Source organism: Gossypium arboreum, chromosome 12, assembly GCF_025698485.1.
Source record: "Gossypium arboreum isolate Shixiya-1 chromosome 12, ASM2569848v2, whole genome shotgun sequence".
NCBI classification, from domain to species: Eukaryota; Viridiplantae; Streptophyta; class Magnoliopsida; order Malvales; family Malvaceae; genus Gossypium; species Gossypium arboreum.
The window spans coordinates 89466162-89485791 of NC_069081.1; the positions used below are offsets into that span (position 1 = coordinate 89466162).

A 19630-nucleotide genomic window follows, 5' to 3' on the forward strand; every position below is an offset into this window, starting at 1 on the left:
CATCTCCTGTCTTTGCTGATGTGGTAGCTCGTATGATGATGTTGGGACAGATAAGCAGTTTCACCCATATATGCCAATATAGGAGCTGGATAAACCAGAAAGGTGAAAGCAGTCTGCAGCAAGAAAAAGGTTAAATTTCAATTTAGTAGCCAACTTTGAACACAAATTTAATTCAGTAACCATCAAATCAAAATTTACAAGGTATTAGTGTTGAGTTACCTGAATTGCAGCATAAGAGAAGTGACCAAGTTTAGCAAACATTGCCTCTGAGCCTGCATGGATAATCAGGTATACTATTGGCAATCATTGGTTGTAAGTTGTCACAATGAAGTTAAGCTATGGTATTAGTTATCGATATATCTCTAATTTCAAGAAATTTCAGATGGTATTCTGATGACTTTGCTTGAAGGCTGAAAAAATAAAAATATACCGGACATAAATCTTGTTATTTGGATATAACAGCAGATAGTATAATGGGGCCTTGCAAATCAGATCATGCTGAGATGTTTAGCTTGAATGATAGGATCCATTGCCAGCCTTGAGTTTCGCCTGAGTATACTTTTTGAATTTTATTAAGGATATGGATATTCATTTACAGGGTTAACTGTATGATTATTAGGAAAAATATGAGTTCCCAAAAAATTTCAACTTAAAATAATCAATATTAACAATTAAAAGAAGCGTATTAAGTAGTAGAAAAGGGATACCCATGAAGAGATTATGAACAAACAAGGCGATTTAAATCAGAAAAAATCAGATTGAGAAACCAATTATTCAAAAACGTGAAGAATTGGAAAATACAATGATTAGGAACAAAAATAATTACCATCTTCTTATTTGTTGACAACCACTTGATTTTAAGTCTTAGAACATAAATTTTTCAGTGAAGAAGACATACCTAGACTCTCCATTGAATCCTCTTTTATTTTTGTATGTGAATTAAAAAATTCTGACTATAATAACTTTCTTAGTCATTTGGAAAAGAAAACTAAAAAAAAGGGGGATATGAATGGTTTTTTAACTAAGATTTAAGGTTTAAAATTTTTAATTAATTAAATTTATTTAATTAAAAATCTATTCTCATCCCATTAGGAAATCTAAGTTGGCACTTAAAATCTAGTTGGACTGCCATGTAGGATTACCGTTAGGGAGATAATGGAACTTAATGAAAGAGTGATCACTTCGTAATAAAATAATAACATAAGTGACTAAAACGTAACATTTCAAACATAAGTGACTAAAATATAACCAGAGGTAAAAAAAAGTGACTATTTTTGTAGTTTACCCAAAATTTTATTCAAAAAATTATTACATTTGACTTTATTTTTATTTATATTTGAAAAGTATAGGGACTACATGCACATTTTAACCTAATTTTTGTATAGAATCAGGTCAAATTGATAGAGAATGTAAAAGTTGAGGACTAAAATTGTTATTATACCAATTAAAAAGTGCCACTTGGCTTAAACAAATTTGAAAACTTTAGTGACTAAATTGTAACCTTTTTTAGTTATGTGACTAGAAAAAAAAAATATACCCATAGTTCAGTGACTAGTGTAATTTACTCAATTTCTTAATACCCTATGGTAAGGCCCGTTATTAGAAGAAAAGTTGGGAAGACAGGCCCGTTAGAAGGAAAAATTAGAAAAAATGTTGTCAGAAGTGGGATTTGAACCCACGCCCTCTCATGAAGACCAGAACTTGAGTCTGGCGCCTTAGACCACTCGACCATCTTGACTATTTATTAATAGCGTATTATATTATTTATTCTAATATTTTCTCTGACAGCTATGTATGCTAATTTGAGCGCGGAAGCTAACAATTCCTCGCAAATAAACTAGATTTGTAGTTGGATACTCTTGATAATGGTTATCATCGGAGATGAGATATGGTGGAGAGAAGTGCTGGTTTTGGGTTAATCACAATCTAATAAATATTTAAATATCTAAATGTTGAGGTTTAAATTGTTGATTTTCTTTTTTATAATGAAGACTAAATTAATAAAATATGTAAATATTGAGAGGATCAATCTGACTAAGCATATATTTACTTAAATTAAATACTTGAAAACAACACTAATAAAACATTACCATATGTGCTTTGATTTGTAGCATATTCATCTCCAAGGCATCTACATGTCAATTTATGTATGAAAGGATTTTTATTATCTTTAAATTATTGTTGAAATTTTAAATTGATTTAAAATTTTAAAATATTTAAAGTGAATCATCAAAATATCAATATTGTATTGATTAGATTTTTCTATCAACCTCGCCATTAGTTTAAGTGTTAAATTTTAACTCAAATCTAACGTGAAACATATTTAAAATATGTTAATTAAATTGCAAATATGTGTGTACTTAACTTGAATTAAAAAGAAAAAAGAAAAAATACTCTCTTAAATGTTAATAGCATTGTATATTGTTTAACACGTCAGAATTGAGTTGTCCATAAGCTTTAATCTTAGCCTTTGATGTACTTTAGTCTGTACTATTGATTTTGGGGAGGCTCAATTATAAATAGAGGACTCTCCCCCTCATTGTAAATCACTTCATTGAGTAATAGAATTTTTGAGAGCATTCACTCAAAACTTTCTCTCTTGTGTTCTTAGCTTTTCTGTGGTTTTATTCTTATATTTCAAAGTTTGTCCATCTTTGTTCATCTTTGAGTTCTTCCGTTTTGTGTTGTTGCCTTGGAGGAATTCTAGTTGAATCCTCAATTATTGGGAGTTAGGCTAACTTAGGTGTTTTTGAAGTGAAGAATCTTCCTAAGGCCACACGGATTGTGAGACTAAAGTTCTAGTCTTGTGACAAAAGGACATGGTTGAGACTATACAAGCGTTTTGAGGACTCAATTAAAAAACTTTAAAATTTAACGACCAATTTAGAATCTAAAATTAAAAAGAAAAAAATACTCTCTTAAATGTTAAGAGCAGAGAACTTGTATTCTTTTCTTAAATATTTTTTAACTAACCTTGCCTAGATTCACAGTTAATTATTTTTTTAAGTTTGATATATATCACATGTATAATAAACTCGTTATCGATATGGAGAGATCATTTTCGAAAAAAAATACACCTACTTTCCTAAATAATTTAAGAATTATCCTATTTTACTATATAATTATTTCATTTGTTAGATTTATCTATAAAAAATATTTTAATGTAATAGTTATATCTAAAATATATTCAACAATTTTTTGTTAAAATTCATTTATCTTTATAGACTATATAATACAATACAAATATAATTTAAAAATAATAAATTTTAAATATAATTCAGATGTTATGATATAATTATAGCATTAAAGATATAGCAATTAGAAAGAAAATAAAATAATTTATTATATTTAAATTTATTTGATTTGAATTAAAAATAATAATTTTATATTATTTTGTCCAATAAAAAATTTTAATTTATGAAAAAAAATTTGAAGAGTAATTTATCATTAGAATTGATTCATATTGGTATAAATGAATATATATATATATATATATATATATATATATATATATATATACTCGATTTGGTGGCATTAGAAGTGTTCATGGGTTGGGTCAAGTTGGATCCAATAAAAATTTAGGCCCGTTTTGTTAGGCCTAGTCCAAAAAGTGCCTAAAATTTTGCCTAAATACGGCTCCGGATAAAAATGCTAAAAATATTAAAATAAATATTTCTTGAAAAATTGAAAATAAATTTTAAAAATAAGTATACTTAAATAACACTAAGATAGATGCAATTGAGCAAACAAATGCCTCTAAAATAATAATAAAATTAACAATAAAACAAGTATTATACAATATCCAAACAATAACAACAAAATATTAGTAACATAATAGTGAAATGGTAACAAAATAGGAAGAAAACAATAAGAAAATAGCATTAAAACAACAAGAAAATAGTAGTTCCATTGTGGCCTGTCGAAACCATTCTTTTGAAAACGGGGATCGACTTTGTTTGAAAGTGAAAATTAAAACGAGAGTCTCCACCAATCTTTTATCAGGTGTGATCGGATCACCTTTGTTTTAATAAATCAATTTTAGTTTACTAAAACAGGGCCTTTGGTCTACGAAACTTGAGAGAATGAGTTCGGGAGTCGGTTACGTGCGAGGAAGGATTAGCACCCTCAACACGCCCAAAAAATTGGTACCGAATTGATTAGTTAGTGTCTTAATGTCGAAAATTAAAAATCGGGAAGGGACTTGAAATACGATCTTTTCTATTAATACTGATTTTAAAATTCTTGAATTAGCTTAAATCGATTTGTTTAAAGATTTCCTTATCTCGAGATATCGAGTATCACATCCCTTAAGTTAGGACACAATACCATGAATTCCGAGCACAAGGTCGTCTTTTAATTTAAATTGAAATCATGCATTTCAAAACTCAAAAGGATATTTAGCTATTTAGAACCAACAAGAGAACCGAAACCCCGTAAGTTAGGGCACAATTCTTCGATGTTCCAAAATGCGAAATATTGCCTTATTTATTGAAATTAGCAAAAACATGAATAGAAATATTTAAAGTAATGAACAACAGAATGATATAAAATAGACGGAGACAAAAATAAATGAGTTGGAAATACATTGAAACAAATAATAAATATGACAACAATATTAAAACAATAACAATGCATGCGATATATTAAACGTAATAATAGTATCCAATGTGAAATAAAAACAACGAATATATACATAATAAAGATATTAAGAGTATGTACGTAATATATATATATATATATATATATTTATAAATAGTAATAGTGTTAGAAATATACTATATATAGTGTTTGAAGTATATACATAAAATAGTGAAAATATAACTAGTAATGTTAAGATATATATAATATATACATATGTATAAAATAGATATAAAAAATATGTACATAATATAGTGTAAAAAACATACATAATATAATTAAAATATATACATAAGATAACATGTAGAAAAATATATATATATAAATAATATAGTATTAAAGATATATACATAAAATAGTATAATATATATACGTAATATAGAATTTAGAATATATCTAATATATTAAAAGAATATATATATAATATAATATTAAGAAATATAATAATAACCAAAAAAAGAGGAGAGAGTGGGTGATTTCTACCACAAGGTCGCCACTCGTCGATCAGGACATGGCAAAGCTATCGTCGGTGCCACCGTACACATGAAAAATGACCTCAAAAAAACTTTTCGGTAAAAATGGGAAAGCTTCCTCCTTTTATTTTACTTTCGTATAAAAGAAACCAAATAAAACTGAAAGGAAAACAATAAGCAAACAAAGAACTTAAAACGAGAATAGACCAAGAAACCTCTTTTGCTTTGATATTTGATTAATCTCCAAAAAAAAAACTAGCCTCTACAAAAACTAGCCTTTACAATAACTCTTCTCCTTGATTACTCTCAAAAAACCTCTCAAAAATCCTTTACAATAACTTTCTCCCCCAAAACTTCTTCCTCTCTTAAATACAAAATATGAGAAGGCTTATATAGCCATTTACCAAATATTTTTTATTGTTTATGTCTTCATTTGTAGGTACAAGTGGTGGTGGAGCAAGTGTGGCTAATGGAGTAGGTGGTAGAGCAAGTGTGGCTAGTGGAGTAGGTAGTGGAGCAAGTGTGGCTAGTGGAGTTGGTGGTGGAGCAAGTGTGGTTAGTGGAGTTAGTGGTGGAGCAAGTGTGGTTAGTGGAGTTAGTGGTGGAGCAAGTGTGGCTAGTGGAGTTGGAGGTAGCAAAGGCTAGGATTTAGTTGAGAAAAGTTTAGGTTGTGGTCTAGGGTTTTTTATTTTGATTTGGGCTTAGGGTTTGGGCCATTGGGGTTTTGATGTAAATTAGGCTTTGGGTAGTTAAGATTTTGGGTTTTGGGTTTAATTTTGGTGGGTTAGGTAAGGTTAAATTGGGTTTTGGTGTAAATGGGTTAAAATTGGCCTACAACAGTTGCTCCTCTTTGCTTATTATCGTGTAACGGGAATAAAGCAAAGACACAAAGAAAGGCCAATTTTGCCCGGTCTTACTAAGTATGGACTTCTTTGGTACTCTTCTCATCCAGGTAGTCTCTTTCCAAACCACTGTATCTTATTGTCTTGATCAAATCCACTGCATCTTCTGGTATATGCCTTGTAGCTTGATTTACTCCAAGGTGACTTCAAAAGATAAGATCTACTTCAATCGCTCTTCCATCGCTTTAGTCGATAAAATTTGTGGTCTTCTTCTTACGCAACTTTTAGAAAGGCAAGATCGATATCATCAATCAGCTCCATCGCAACTTCAATTAGCTTCACCGTAACTTCGTGGATATAAAATCATGTCTTCGATTAATTCCAGTCTTTATTCTTTACTCGGCATGTGATCCTGAGCTTAACTCATTTCTCGCAATATGAATTGACTCTTTAAAACTAAACATTAAAAACAAAAATTGAAAATAGCTCAGCACGTGAGCCAAGGCTCAACTCACTTCTCGCAATATGAGTTGATTTTTAAAACAAAATTTGTAAAACAGATTTTGAAAATATCTCGATATGTGACCCGAGGCTCAACTCACCTCTCGTAATATGAGTTGATTTTTGCAAAGCATAAATTGAAAAAAAATAAAAATAAAAATCAATTGAAAATACCTCGGCGTGTGATCTGAGGCTCAACTCACCTCTCGCAATATAAGTTGATTTTTTTGACAAACATAAATTGAAAAAAAGAAATTGAAAATATCTCAACGTGTCACGAGGTGAACTCACCTCTCGCAATATGAGTTGATTTTTGGAAAAACAAAATTTGAAAAATGAATTTGAAAATACCTCGGCGTGTGAGTCAAGGCTCAACTCACCACTGCAATATGAGCTGATTTTTTGAAACACGAAATTGAAGAATGAAATGGAAAACACCTCGGCGTCTTGTGGTTCAACTCACCTCTCGCAATATGAGCTGTTTTTTTTTTTGAAAGACAAAAATTGAAATTACCTCAACGTGTCTTGAGGTTCAACTCACCTATCGTAATATGAGTTGATTTTTTTGAAAAACAGAAATTGAAAATACCTCAACGTGTCTTGAGGTTCAACTCACCTCTCGCAATATGAGCTGATTTTTTTTAAAGACAGAAATTGAAAATACCTCAACGTGTCTTGAGGCTCACCTCTCGCAATATGAGTTGATTTTTTACAAACAAAAATTGAAATTACCTCTGCGTGTCCTGAGGCTCAACTCACCTATCGCAATATGAGTTGATTTTTTGAAAAGCGAAATTGAAAATACCTCAACGTGTCTTGAGGCTCAACTCACCTCTTGCAATATGAGTTGAGTTTTGACAAACAAAATTGAAATTACCTCAACGTGTCCCGAGGCTCAACTCACTTCTCGCAATATGAGTTGATTTTTTAGAAACATAAATTAAAAAACGAAATTGAAAATACCTCAACAGTGTCTCGAGGCTCAACTCACCTCTCGCAATATGAGTTGATTTGAAAAGCGAATTTGTAAGGCAAAATTGAAAAGCAGAATTGAAAATACCTCAACGTGCCTCGAGGCTCAACTCACCTCTCGCAATATGAGTTGATTTTTGAAAAACAGAAATTAAAAGCAGAAATTGAAAAACAGAAATTAAAAATACCTCGGCATGCCTCGAGGCTCAGCTCACCTTTCACAATATGAGTTGATTTTTGAAAAGCATAAATTGAAAAAAAACAGAAATTGAAAATACCTCAGCGTGTGACCTGAGGCCCAACTCACCTCTTGCAATATGAGTTGATTTTTTTGAAAGATAGAAATAAAAACATCAAAATACCAAAAGATGTCATCTGGTGGAACTTAGGTGTCCTTTCCTTTGATTCAGTACAGCTATCATCGAAATCTCTTGTTCTGTTGAAATACATGTATATGTCATGCATGATGTTATCATGAAATGTACATGTTTGCCTTAAATGCCTTTATACCTACATAATCATGCTATGTGCCTTGGGCTTGCTTGTCATATGTCCCTTTCCGTCATGATTTTTGATGATCTGTGTTCATTGCTTTGACTCTTGACTTTCTCTTCAGGCCCTGTACCCATCCTCTAGCTTCACGACTAATCTGTGTTTCTCAGATATCGCTCTTTTGCCCCTGGTTGAACTTTGTCTTTGCTTTGAGGCTCTTGTACTTATCAAATTCTTGTCCGGGTAATGCTTAGCACTTCTTTTGTTTAGAGTATGTCATTTCACTATTTATCATGTAAATGAACCACATAATGAGATGCATGAAAATGGTCAGGTAGGGACAAAAGGATACCTCACATTTATTCATTTCAAATGTAGCAAACAAAGAAAGTTAATCAATGATAGTAAAAAAAAAGTGTCATAAAGAGAAAGGGGATTGCGTTTCAACAAATACAAATGCTCTAGACATTCAACGCATGAACTCTTCCACGTTCCTCAATCAAGAATCTTTTCGAGCATGGCTTTCTTGCGTAAGAGATTTCGAGTTTTCAGAAATGCTTCAAATACTGTAGTCTCTCTGTTTGACCCACCGTTCAAAATGCATTGCTTTTTAAGCCAGTGCTTGCTTCATTAGAACGCCCTTTAGGGTTTTTTGATCCTAATCTTTTGTGTTAATCAAGACGCCCTTTTCGGGTTTTCACTTTGATCCCTCTCTCTTTTTCTTTTTTCTTTTCTTTTTTCTTTTTTTTAAGATGCCCTTTTTTGGGTTTTCATCTTGATTTTCCTTTTTTAAGCATAATATTTCTTCACAGCATCTAAATTCACTGGATTCGGTAACTCCTTCCTATCCATCTCAGTGAGAATCAAAGCTCCGCCCGAGAATGCCTTCTTTACGACATATGGTCCTTCCCAATTTGGTACCCATTTTCCTCGTAAGTCCTTCTGTATTGGAATAATCTTTCTCAGCATGAGTTCTCCTTCGTGGAATTCTCTTGGCCGTATTTTCTTATCATGGGCCGCGATCATTCTCTTCTAGTACATCTGTCCGTGACAAATTGCCTTTAAACGCTTTTCTTCGATGAGGTTTAACTGGTCATATCGAGCTCGAACCCATTCTGCCTCCTCTAGTTTCGAATCCATTAAGACTCGTAAAGAGGGGATCTCAACTTCGATAGGTAGCACAGCTTCTATTCCATAGACCAGAGAGAAAGGAGTTGCCCCCGTAGATGTCTGTACAGATGTGCGATATGCATACAAAGCAAATGGTAGCTTCTCGTGCCAATCTTTATATGTCTCAGTCATTTTCCCAATAATCTTCTTAATATTCTTGTTGGCTGCTTCAACAGCTCCGTTCATTTTCGGGCGATAGGGTGACGAGTTATGATGCTTTACTTCCTTCATCATTTTGTTGTTTAGATTCAAGGCGTTATCTGAAATGATTCTCTTAGGCAAACCATATCGACAAATGATTTCCTTTTTCAAAAATTTGCAAACTGCAGTCTTTGTCACATTGGCAAACGAAGCAGCTTCTATCCATTTTGTGAAGTAATCAATAACCACAAAAATGAACTGGTGTCCATTAGAAGCTTTTGGGGAAATTGGCCCTATAACATCCATGCCCCACATAGAAAAGGGTCACGGAGAAGTCATGACATGAAGGGGAGAAGGGGCTACATGAATCTTATCGCCATAAATTTGACATTTGTGGCATTTTCTTGCAAAACTAATGCAGTCACTTTCCATCGTCAGCCAGTAGTAACCGAGTCTCATAATCTTCCTGGCCATAGTGAAACCATTGGCATGTGTCCCACAAATTCCCTCGTGGACATCTTCAAGTATTTTTCTGGCTTCAGCAGCATCTACGCATCTCAAGAGCACTTGATCTTTTCCTCTTTTGTACAGGATGTTCCCATCAAAACAAATCCACGCTGCCATTCTTCTGATTGTTCGTTTGTCATTCTCATTTGCTTGTTCAGGATACTTTTGGTTCTTGACATATTCTAAGATATCATGGAACCATGGCCATCCATCTGGATCTTTTTCAATGCTAAAACAATGTGCAGGGACTTCATATATGCTCATTTGAAGAGGCATTATTTCTGTTTCTCTGTTTGCTTTGAACATTGAAGCCAAAGTGGCTAGGGCATCAGCCAATTGGTTTTCTTCTCGTGGGAGGTAATTAAATGTTATTTCTTCAAATTCTTTAATCAGCTATACCACTAGATCACTGTATTTGACCAGTTTTGAATCTCTCACTTCCCAATCTCCACGGATTTGGTATATCACCAAGGCTGAGTCTCCGTATACCTCTAAAGTTTTGATGTTTCGTCCAATTGCTGCACAAAGTCCCATGATACAAGCCTCATATTCTGCTATGTTATTGGTACAGAAAAAGTTCAGCCTGGCAGTGAGTGGGTAATGGTTTCCTTCTGGTGATACTAAGATTACTCCAATCCCATGCCCCAATGCATTCGATGCACCATCAAAGCTCATCTTCCATGACTCTTCTTTTGATGACTCACATTCTTTTTCTGTAATGCACATCAAGTCTTCATCTGGGAAATCAAATCTCAATGGCTCATATTCCTCCGTTGTTCGAGTTGCTAAGAAGTCAGCTATTGTGCTCCCTTTTATCGACTTTTGGCTCACATAGACGATATCATATTCTGATAGTAAGAACTGCCATCGTGCCATTCTTCCTGAGAGTGCAGGTGATTCCATCATGTACTTTATTGGGTCCAACTTTGAAATTAGCCATGTCGTATGATACAGCATATATTGCCTGAGTCTCCGAGCTACCCAAACCAGAGTGCAACAATATTTTTCTATGGATGAATACTTTGCCTCATATTCAGTGAACTTTTTGCTGAGGTAGTAGATCGCCTTTTCTTTCTTTCCGGACTCATCATGTTGCCCCAGTATGCAACCCATTGAATTCTCGAACACAATCAAATACAATATCAATGGTCTTCCCGGCATTGGTGGTACTAGCACTGGAGGACTAGACAAATACTATTTTATCTTGTTAAAAGCCACTTGGCACTCCTCGTTCCATTCTCCGGGATTATGTTTTCGAATAAGTCGAAAGATTGGGTCGCATTGGTTGGTAAGTTGGGCGATAAATCGGGTGATGTAGTTTAATCTCCCTAAAAATCCTCTGACTTCCTTTTGTGTGCGCGGAGGTGGTAACTCTTGAATGGCTTTTATTTTATCTGGATCAACTTCAATGCCTCTCTTGCTGACAATGAAGCTAAGCAATTTTCCTGAGGTAGCCCCAAACGTACATTTGGCCGGATTGAGCTTTAGCTGGAACTTTCTCAGTCTGTCGAACAACTTCTTCAGGTTTACTACATACTCTTCTTCCCCTCGGGATTTAGCAATCATATCGTCGACATAGACCTCTATTTCTTTATGCATCATGTCATGGAATAACGTCACCATAGCCCTCTGATATGTTGCCCCAGCATTCTTTAACCCAAATGGCATCACCTTGTAGCAGAATGTTCCCCACATTGTTACGAAGGTAGTTTTCTCCATATCCTCAGGAGCCATCTTGATCTGATTATACCCCGAGAATCCATCCATGAAAGAAAACAATGAATGTTTTGCTGTGTTATCCACCAACGTATCAATGTATGGTAAGGGAAAATTATCTTTGGGACTTGCTCGATTTAGGTCACGATAATCGATGCACATTCATACTTTACTGTCTTTCTTTGGTATCGGAACTATGTTGGCCACCCACTCTGGATATTTGGAGGTTTGCAGGAAGCCAGCATCAAATTGCTTCTTGACTTCCTCTATTATTTTCAATAACATCTCAGGTCTCATCCGTCTTAGCTTTTGTTGAATGGGTTTGCATTCTGGCTTCAATGGGAGCTTATGGACCACTACATCTTCATCCAATCCTGGCATATCCTGATATAACCATGCGAATACATCTTTGTACTCACGGAGCAAAGCAATCAAATTATACCTGGTGCCCCCTGAAATAGAGGTCCCAATTTTCACTTCTTGCTTCCTTTCTTTAGCTCCCAAGTTTATTGTTTCAACAAATTCTTGATGAGGCAAAATCTGTTTATCCTCTTGTTCCACCATTCTTAGCAAGTCAGGAGACGAGACATAGTCTTCAGCATTTTCTTCGACTTCGAATTCTCCTAAACAAACAGCCTTCTCAAAATCGATTTCAGGCCTCGTAACGGGTTTGTTCATGCAATTGATATCTGAGCACCTGAAAGTTGAATGAAAAAGGAAACTATAGAGGGGCATCCAAGTATTGAAACCAACAAACTGAATGTTATGGTCTGGCATGAGGCAAATGTAAAGATAGGCTATGAAATGATTATGGAATTAGTGATAATGCTAAAAATCGTGACAAAATGCATCTTCATTAATATTCATTTAAATGATAAAGAGCGAATGCAAGCTCTTACAAAAGAATCCTATTATATCTAAGGACATAACAGAATGTTAACGTTTGAGCATTACTCTGAAGACTTATAAACTACAAGAAGATCCTCGGTAGTCCAATTGTTCAACATGAAACCCGGGGGACAAGGGCGTATCTTTGAGACGTCTTTACTCGCGTCAAGTCCTTTGTCAATGACATTTATACTGATATTCTGAAAACCCTCTTCGATAATTAACATTGTGCTTTGTGCACTATACTGCCCTAGGCATATCATTCCCGCAGACGTAAATGTTCTTGACAAATGAGGGAATTCCATGGGCTCCCATTCTGGTTCTCGGCCTAATGTTCTCCCGATCTTTCTTTCCTGATCTTTCTTCCACTGCTTTCTTCTTTGACGCATGTCCGGTTTGGAACCCTAGACCGTGACGAGCCTTGTGGTGTATCGCTTTAGAGCCTCGACTATTCCTTGCAGATATCTCCCTAAACCTCTTCTCGCTCGAGCTCCTCTTCCTATAGTCAGCTTGACACCCATTCTGGTATTTCTCGACAGTTTTGGCACTGAAATTCTATTTCCCTCAGCGACAAAAGTGGCATTGACAAACTCAAGGGATCGGAAGGAACATTCCACTGTGTCTTTGCTTACTTCAAGATATGGCGCATCAGCAGAGATAGATGCGATAATGTCTTCTTCTCTCTCGACAGTGACCAAACAACCATCTATGATGAACTTTACTTTTTGATGAAGCGAGGATGGGACTGCTCCAGCAGAATGGATCCAGGGCCTTCCCAGAAGGCAGTTATATGAGGGTGTGATGTCCATGACTTGGAACTCGACATTGTAAATGTAAGGGCCCACTTCTAAAGGGATATCAATCTTTCCCATAACTTCACGCCTTGTCCCATCGAATGCCCTTACTGTGGAATAACAGGGCCTTAAATAGGACAGATCTATCAAAATTCTAGAAAGTGTGGCCAAAGGCATGACATTGAGTGCCGAGCCATTATCGATAAGCACATTCGGTATTATGTAGCCCTTGCAACGAGTCGTAACATGTAGTACTTTTACGGAGCCTCTACCATTGGGTGGTATTTCGTCATCACTAAAAGAAATAAAATTATCCGCATTCAAGTTGTTCACCCATTTGTCCAGCTTCTCCACGGATATATTGTTTGCCACGTAAGCTTGATTCAACACCTTCAGCAAAGCGTTCCGGTGTGGCTCTGAATTTAGCAGCAGAGATAAAACCGAGATTCGTACTAGTTACTTATTCAATTGTTCCACCACATTGTATTCACTGTATTTGATAAATTTCAAGAACTCCTGTGCTTCCTCCTCATCCACAGGCTTTTTAGTGTCTTGCACGGGTGGAATTTCTTGCTCGACTTCAGCCTCATGCATCACTGCTTTCCCTTTTTGCTTCTAGTCACTGTTCTTCTTCACTGGTTCGACCTCTTTCGAATAACATCTTCTACTTCGGGTAAAACAACCTACCTCTCCAACATCTCCAGTTATGGCTTTGAGTTTTTCATCTTTCGGTGTGACGATATTGATGTCATATTTCCATGGTACGACTTTGTCGTCCTTGTACGGGAAAGGAGACGGTACTTCGATTATCATTTTTGGTTTCACCGGCTCTTTCGTCGTATCGTAATAAATTACTAACGGTCGATCCGCGCTATAAGGAAGACCTGATGACTGGTTGTCAGATGTGCATACTTCTCTTTCATTGGTCTCTTCCCTCTTGTTAAGGACCTTAATCTCCTTATTATCCATCCGGTCTTGAAGTAACCTTTTAAATTCCTTACACAATTGAATGTCGTGTCCTACAATTCCATGGAAATTGCAAAAACTTTGACCTTCTTCTTCGAGAATTCTATCGGGGTGACAAAGTAATCCTTTCTTAACCAGTACCTTCCAGATTTTCTGCAGAGGCGTCCTTATTTCTGAAACACATCTTCTGACTTTCCATTCGTCCTCTTTCCCCACTGTGCTCACATTCCCTTCAGCATGGTTAGGGAACGGGTTCCTAGTTGCGTTACTGGCACTATCGAACCGTAGGATACCCGCGTCAATGAGTCCTTGAACTCTTCTCTTAAAGGCTAGGCAATTCTCCGTGGAATGCCCCTGGTTCCCCGCGTGGTATGCACAACTAGCGTTTGGATCGTACCACTTTGGGTATGGAGGTTTAAGAGGTGCCATGTAATGGGGAGAAATCAGCTGTTTCTCCAGAAGTTTTGGGTACAATTCCCCATACGACACGTGGATAGGAGTAAATTGCGCCTCTCTAATTAGACCTTGCCGGTCTTGGTTCGTTTCAATGGCTTTGGCGGGTATCGTGTTTTGTCGGAATGTGGTGATGGGTCTTTGGTTGTTCGTGGCGTATACGGGGTAGGAAGGATGTGGTGCTTGGTAGTAAGGGGTTTAAGGGGGATAACAGAAATTTGGAGGTGGATAACTTCGAGGTCGGGGTTGGTTTGGATATGGATTAGGGGCATAACGACTTCCCATTCCCACCATGTGGGCTTCTGGTTCTTTCTTCTTCATGGGTGCTACCCTTCTTGAATTTTCTTGACCTTCCATTCTACTGCTCTTGACGGCGTTCTTTATAAGCTCACCGGATATTACAATATCTGCGAAGTCCTTCGTGACGCTTCCCACTAGTTTGTCATAAAATGACGTCTTTAAGGTGTTGATAAAAAGGACGGTTATCTTCGTTTTCGTTAGTGAGGGTTCCACTTGGGCTGAGACGTCCCTCCATCTCTGTGCATACTGTCTAAAAGTTTCTGACGGCTTTTTCTCCATCATTTGTAAAGTCATCCGATCAGGCACCATATCTGATACATGCTTGTACTGCTCACAGAATGCCGACGCCAAGTCTTTCCAAGATCGGATCCTTTCCTTACTGAGCTGGTTATACCACCGAAGAGCCGATCCTACTAGACTGTCTTGAAAATAATGTATAAGTATGTAATAGCCCTAATTTGACCCTAGTCGGGAAGTGGTTTCAGGACCACAAAACCGAGTCATGAAAATAATTAAATGTTAAATTTCATGTCTATTATATGAGATAATGTGTGAAAAGTTTCATACTTTAATTTTGTCATTTGTATGTGAAATTTATTAAATAGGACTTATGTGAGACAATTGTGAAATGTGAGAGGTTAATTTTAAAGTGGTCTATTAATGCATGTAATAAAGAGGATGGACTTGCATGTCAAAAATCCATTTTTTTTAGTAGTGGCCGGCCATGATAATGGTTTATATAAAATATATGTATTATTTATTAGTTAAGTGGCTTTATATTTTATAATATAGATGAATAAAACCATAATAATAATAGAATTAATGGTGAAGAAAACAAAGTCTCATCTTTGTTCTTCTTAGCCGAACTTAAAGAAAGAAAAAGAGGAGCAAGACATTCGTCCATTTGAAACATAAGGAAGGTTAGTAAATTATGTTAAAATTTTGAAATTGTAGCTTGTTTTAAGCTAATTATCATGTTTCTTAGTTAGCCCATGCCAAAACTTTGAATTTTGAGTGATGAATTAAGCATTTGGTTATGGTAGATAAGGAAGGAATTTGATTATTGCCTTTAAGTTTTGATGAAGAATTGTTGATGAAAGAAGTTGATCTTGTTAAAAATAAAAATTGCTAATACTCATATGTGTAATAGCCGAACATGGATTTGCTTAATGTCTTGAACAAATGCCGTTTGGGGTGTTTTGAAATGAATAAATTAAATGTTTGATAATCTAAGTGTTCGGCATTGTACATGATTTTTTTTAGAGTATGATTTTGAATAATATGAGTATTGGAATATGAGTAATGTTATGCATAGGTAAAATTTTTATGTTCGGCTTTGGTAGTATATATGTATAATTAATCCATTTATCTAATAATATATAAGATGTTAAATAATAAGATTTTGATAACTTGTGTTTAATGACATTCGACCAAGGATCATATGTACTTGCTAATTCGGTATAAGTGTATAGGTGTTAAATACCTTGTATTTGAGGTTTTGGAAGAATAAGTAGTAGTTAATTAAAGTGATGAAAGCTAAATTTTGAGATTGATTAAGTTTGGGCATTCGGCATTACCTATAAATTTGAATATGAAGGTTAAATTGAGTAGTTAGGGCTGAATGGGATATATATTAATCAAAAATGGGTTGCATGCATATGAGTATGTAATGTATTTGTGTGTGTGTGGCATTATTGATAAATAGCAAGTGGAAATGTGATAAATGTTTAATAAGTTGATATTAGTATATATGGTTGAATTCATGTATAAGGTAGCATGGTAAGTTATGTGAATCTTTGTTTGTGTATGCGAATTAGCTATTGATATAATAAGCATGAAATCGAGTCATGGCATATTTTATAAAACATAATATGCATTGAAATTATTTGATTGTCAAATGTGACTATTATAGAATTAAAGTTGAGTAAGTAATTAAACAAATTCATTTGTTTAAATTTAAAACTCAAGAGCAAAGAGGAACTAAATCAGATAGGGGAAAGGAGAAAGCAATCTAGTAGATAGAATTAAAGTTGAGTAAGTAATTAAACAAATTCATTTGTTTAAATTTAAAGCTCAAGAGCAAAGAGGAACTAAATCAGATAGGGGAAAGGAGAAAGCAATCGAGTAGCCTATCCACAACTGTTCAAAATATCCGAGGTAAGTCTTTGAGTAATGAAACTTAGCCTATGATTTGATAAAATCATGGTATATAAGCATAATAAATAAATTGTGACCTATTCGTTCTACTTGAATTACGTAGTGGGATAAATAATTTGTGCATATGACTTGTAGCCGAATGGTTATAGAAATCATGTTGGATAGCGAAACGAAATCGTGTTCTTTGTATGTGGCTATTGAGCCGAAAGTGGAATGGTTGATAAGCATGTTGTGCTTGTGTTCAAGTAATGTAAATGAAATGATAATGTGTTATGATATATATATATATATATATATGTGTGCATGATAATGGAGAATTATACCCGGGCTAAGTCCTGAAGGCATTCGTACTGGTGTTATATCCGGGCTAAGTCCCGAAGGCATTCGTGCTGGTGTTATATCCGAGCTAAGTCCTGAAGGCATTCGTGCTGGTGTTATATCCGGGTTAAGCCCCGAAGGCATTCGTGCTGGTGTTATATCCGGGCTAAAGTCCCGCAGGCTTTGTGCTGGTATTATATCCGGGCTAAAGTCCCGCAGGCTTTGTGCTGGTATTATATCCGAGCTTAAAGTCCCGCATGCTTTGTGGTGGTGATTGGAATTGGGTTTTAAACCTAGTAGACTTAATGTCGATGATTGGAGTAAGATTTTGATTTCGAATGTTCGTAGTAAACTACCATTGAATATGTTCAATACATTAAGTTGGTCAGGTATGTATTATATACTTTTATATGTTAGATTGATCGGAATTGAATCATGAATGCGAAATGAGAAGTATATGTGAAAATCTCATATGTGTATGTGTGTATTCGGTTATGGTGAAAGGTTATATGAGATTGATTTGGTGATATACATGTTAAATAATATGAATGCAAAGAATGGGTAATAAATCTGCTTGGGACAACAACAGTAATGTGATTTTAGAAAATCACCATAAATTGTGGGAGTTGAGTTAGAGGCTGAATAAATTATGTCACGAAATCTTAATGAGTCTAGTTTCTTATAAAAGAAACCGTGTAAGCAAAAGAATTTCCAATAATGAGATATTTGAAGTGGCGTGGAATAGAGTCAAAATGACTTCGAGGTCCCCTGTTCTGTTTTCAAAAAATCATTATAAATGGTAAAAAAATGGTTATAAGATAAAATTTATATTCTTAGACTCCTTAATGAGTATAATTTCAAATGAAATAAATGATAACATATTTTGAATTCTTTATAATGAGAAAATTGATTCGTAGTGAAGAGTGGTCAGAATAGTCAAATAGTGAAATAGGGGAAACTTCAATAAAAATCTGGTATTGATTAGTCAAACAAAAAATTCTGAAAATTTGATGGATGGAAGATATATGAGTCTATTTTCAGGGAAAATTAACGGCACTTGATTTGGAGTTTCTTATATCTAGTTATAAATAATTTAGTGACTATTGCTCAGGAAGACAGCTTGTAGTGAATTTGTGATTTTGTTGCAAACATGGTTAAAACTTGTTAATGAGATGCTTTTTGAGTTCTTATGATCTTATTTGTGATTTTAATATTTGGTTTTAATTGAATTCAAATTCAAGTAAGGTGAATTTGCTAAATATGCATTATGCTCATGGATACTTGGCCAAAATGGCAATTATCTAGGAATGATTTCTTAAAAATTTGAAATAATCGATCTATAAGTAAATTAATTGTTTGCATTGCTTAAAACTTACTAAGCATTGAAGCTTACTCCGTGTTCTCTTTTCCATTTCTTATAGGTTTATACTTTAGCTCGAGTTGGAAGGGCCGGAGATATCATCACACTATCGAGTCATTATGTGAGTTGAGAAGATTGTATATCATCATGGTTCAAGGCATGTATAGGATAGACTATAGGTAGAATGATATTTCGACTTTGTATACATTATAGCCATGCGAATATGGCTTGCTCATTTTGTTTAGAGAAGCCTTATAATTGAACTAATGTGATGAAATGTTTTAGTTATAACTTGACAGTAGTTAATTTGTTATTAGATATTCGGTTATGTTTTGATAGTGAGTCATTTTGGAAATTTATAAGAGCTCTTATGGAAAATCAATGAGACATGTTTGCATTGTTGATAATTTATGTCTGGTAAGTATCTTTGACCTTATAGAAGTTTTGTTCAGTCAAGTAATACCTCATAACCTTATTCCGGCAACGGATACGGGTTAGGAGTGTTACAACAAGTAGCTTATCTTCGTTCACGTAACCGATTATTTTTTGGCAAAACATGACAAGATGTGCTTTTGGACATCTTGTCCCATCGCATTTTCAAATCGTGCACCTTGAACTTGGAGGCGGATTAGGTCAGGTACCAAACTGAGTTCTTTAGCACCTAGTACCGAGAAGACTTCAGTGCCTTCTATTGCCTTGAGTCTTTCTTCCAAATTCCTATACTTCTCTTGAGCCTCGTGATCATCTATTTTTAACTTGGCTATTTCGACTGGATCATCTAAATCTGGAACTACAGGATTGGCAGGGGTTGCTCTAGGATTTGACATAAATGTTCATTGCCCTAGATGAGCAAATGGCATAGGTCATTGTTCCAAGCCTGTGGATTCCCCTTGAGTATACCCTCTTTGTGCTACGTGGGCATGTGGTGGAGTGAATCCTGGG

General features: G+C 35.0%; 1 non-coding gene and 1 pseudogene across 1 annotated transcript; both read right to left on the reverse strand.

Annotated features, from left to right (window-relative positions):
* Positions 1-1654: 1654 nt before the first annotated feature.
* TRNAL-CAA (transfer RNA leucine (anticodon CAA)) lies at positions 1655-1738 on the reverse strand. The gene has a single exon. It is a non-coding gene; the product is annotated as a tRNA-Leu (tRNA).
* A 6969-nt stretch (positions 1739-8707) lies between these two features.
* Positions 8708-12022, reverse strand: LOC128285338 (uncharacterized; annotated as a pseudogene).
* Positions 12023-19630: the final 7608 nt, after the last annotated feature.